Genomic DNA, 3,225 nt, shown 5'->3' on the forward strand with positions numbered 1-3,225 from the left:
GAGGAGTGGTCGCACCTTGGAGGTGGGTAGCCTTCGGGCTGGAGGTGTGTTTTGGTATTATAATGACATTATAATGAGCAAAGTTCACACAAAGGACAGCATTTCATCAAAATTTGACAGACTGTTGGCTCAGGGTAGCAAGCATGCCGCTTATCGCTTCCATAGGATCACTTTGTTCCCGTTCAGCTGTGTAATCACAGAGCTTGGCCGTGGAATCTTCACTCCACTCCATCCTCCGTGTTGCTTTTGCAGGCAATATTGTTCATGTAGCGGATTCCTCGCATACCAGCTGCTGCTGTGTTCCACCCTGGAAACATTTCGATTTCATACCTTTCCTTAATGTGTGAACAATGCTATATATTTTTAATAAAAATTATATTTTAGGAATTATTCCACAGGTAGTCTGCAAAGGCTGCCTGTAGAGATAAACTCTCACGAAGCATTACCGTAAAATCTTCCTTCGTGATGTACATATGAATGAAATCCGGATCAGTTCCTCGAAGTTGCTGGCATCGCAGTCGACCTGTAGAAATTAATCTCACAAACATCTCAAGCAAAGTTTTTGAAAATGAATGAGGAAGGAAAATCCATTCTAGTACAACTAGCTGTTGTTCCTTTTCATCCCATTGGCCAATAAGTGCATACAGCTGGAAAGAATTAGGGATTAAAAATAGATGAACAGGTAACTTTAAATCATACCTGGATGCAAAGGCTGTATTAACCATGTCTGCCACAATCTGCAATGCTTCTGAAGCTTCCCCGGTAATTGATCTTGGGGATGACAAATCAGAATCGCCTTTCAAAAGGTCAAACAGGGGAGATAATAATTCTGTAGAAATCCCCAATAAAGGTCGTAGCCAATTAATGGTTCCCAATAATTTTTGTAACTCATTCAATGTAGTTACTGTATTGACAATTCGTATGGGTTGTGGAATAATGGTTTTATCTAAGATTTGCCAACCCAGATATTTCCAAGGTGGTCTAGACTGTACCTTCTCAGGTGCAATGTGAAGTCCGTAGCGTTCCATGGCCAATTTCACCTCAGCAAACGCAGATTGTAACTGAAACTCATCAGGCGCAGCAATTAAAATATCATCCGTGTAATGATAAAACAACAGAGTAGGAAATTGTGTTTTCACTGGTTTCAAAGCAGAATAAACAACAAATTGACAAATAGTTGGACTATTTTTCATGCCTTGAGGAAGCACTACCCAATGATATCTCTCCACAGGCCCTTCATTGTTAATAGAAGGTACAGAAAAGGCAAAATGTGGACAATCATCAGGATGCAGAAAAATTGTAAAGAAACAATCCTTTAAATCAATGACAAGAAGATTCCAAGATTGTGGTATCATTGCAGGATTTGGCAGTCCCGATTGCAGTGCACCCATTGGAGCCATAACAGCATTAACTGCCTGTAAATCTTGCAATAATTGCCATTTGCCCGATTTCTTAGGTATTACAAAAATTGGAGTATTCCATGGGCTTGTAGAAGGGACAATATGTCCTAACTGCAATTGTTCTGCAACCAGCTCTCGTGCTCGCTCCAACCGCTCACCTCTGAGGGGCCACTGCTCAACCCAAACAAGGGAATTGGTTAACCACGTAAGTTTGAGCTGCGGTTGGACATCAGCGACCCCAGTCAAAAATGTGTCATTAAAAGCAAACCCCATTGTGAAATCAAGTCATGGCCCCATAATGTACAGGGTACTGGTAGAATGTATGGTTTCAATTTAGCTATTTTCCCATCCGGTCCTTCAACCAGCAGGGATTGTAGCAATTGTTGAGGAAGCTGAGTTCCCCCCACCCCAGTAATTAAAGCAGCTGTGTCCACAACAGGCCATTCAGACGTCCAGTCAGACTTACGGATGATAGAAATGTCCGCTCCAGTATCTACCAACCCTGAAAAATCTTTACCATTAAGTCGACAAGTAAGAAAGGGTTGTTGGGTTGTGATCTGCTGAGTCCAATAAATCTGTGGGGATCCTGTACTCCCGAAACCTCCAGCTCCACGGATCTGTGCCGATGCAGCAGTGTCGTCTGTTAAGGGAGACAAACCAGGGAGAGGTATTAATTGAGCAATGCGTTCACCTGCTGGTATGGTACAGGGAGGATTCGGAGTCCATACCATGATTTTAATTTCTCCCCGATAGTCACTATCAATAATCCCAGGTAAAACAAACCAACCCATCTTTGTAGTAGAAGACCGGCCCAGTAACAAAGCATGTCCGTTAAAAGGCAGCGGCCCTTGCAGTCCCGTCGATATCAGGTGCACAGAAGTATCATTTACGTTTGTTGTGGCGACAGTTGCCATGTCCAGCCCAGCACTCCCGGGGGTGGCACGGCGGGGGATGATGCCTGCATTGCTTGTCCGTTCCCCTGCTGTGGTGCTAATTGCAGCATCTGCCCTTGGGCCCTGTTGGGATTGCGTGGGGCACCGGACCGCGCGCCCCTCCTGGCGTTTCCCGACCACAGAGAGGGTAAGGGATTACCATTTTTATCATATTTAGAGTGACATTGATTGCTCCAATGATATCCTTTCTGGCACCGAGGACATAATTCATTCAGAGTCTTATCCCTTTCTCCCCTTCGTTTTGGGCAATCCTTTCTCATGTGTCCGTCCTGCCCACACGAAAAACATTTAATAGCAGCACGAGCCATGGTTAGCTGTTGAGCCACTGCCGTCGCTAACATCTCAGCCCTGTGCTCTTTCGTTCCTATATGCTGACACGCTTTAATAAGTTCATTCAAAGTGGTGGCCTTGCCACGTATAGGGTCTAAAGCCCTGCGGCATTCAGTGTTAGCATTTTCCACTGCTAATTGCATTAATAAAAGTTCAGCAGCTGCTGGAAGTTCAATCTGTCAAGAAATAGCTGTTTGCAAGCGGTCTATGAATTGCATGTAAGGCTCTTGTGCTCCCTGTCGGATACTCGCAAATGCCAGTTCTGAAATCTCTTGATGTTGATTCCGCAGGGGCGGCTGCGTGGCCCCCCCCGTGCCACGCATGGCAGAAGCCCTTTTTCTACACTCTTCCACGAAATCCCTTCTTGCCTTATCGTGAGAATCATTACGAGGCACGTCTAGAGAAGGAGCATAAGGCGGCGGACGCATAACGGAGGCACGACTAACAGTCATTCGTTTAGTATTTTGTAAGATCTGTTCCGCGGTTGGTGCAGAAGCCACCATAGCTTTAACCAGAGTTATAGGCAGGTACAAATCAGGCTC

The 3,225-nt window shown here is 45.0% G+C and overlaps 1 non-coding gene across 1 annotated transcript; it reads right to left on the reverse strand.

The window, feature by feature from the left end:
* Window positions 1–2,923: 2,923 nt before the first annotated feature.
* LOC141476833 (U11 spliceosomal RNA) lies at window positions 2,924–3,022 on the reverse strand. The gene has a single exon (XR_012463691.1). It is a non-coding gene; the product is annotated as a U11 spliceosomal RNA (small nuclear RNA).
* Between the last annotated feature and the right edge of the window lie 203 nt (window positions 3,023–3,225).

This window comes from Numenius arquata, chromosome W (genome assembly GCF_964106895.1).
Source record: "Numenius arquata chromosome W, bNumArq3.hap1.1, whole genome shotgun sequence".
Taxonomy (NCBI): domain Eukaryota; kingdom Metazoa; phylum Chordata; class Aves; order Charadriiformes; family Scolopacidae; genus Numenius; species Numenius arquata.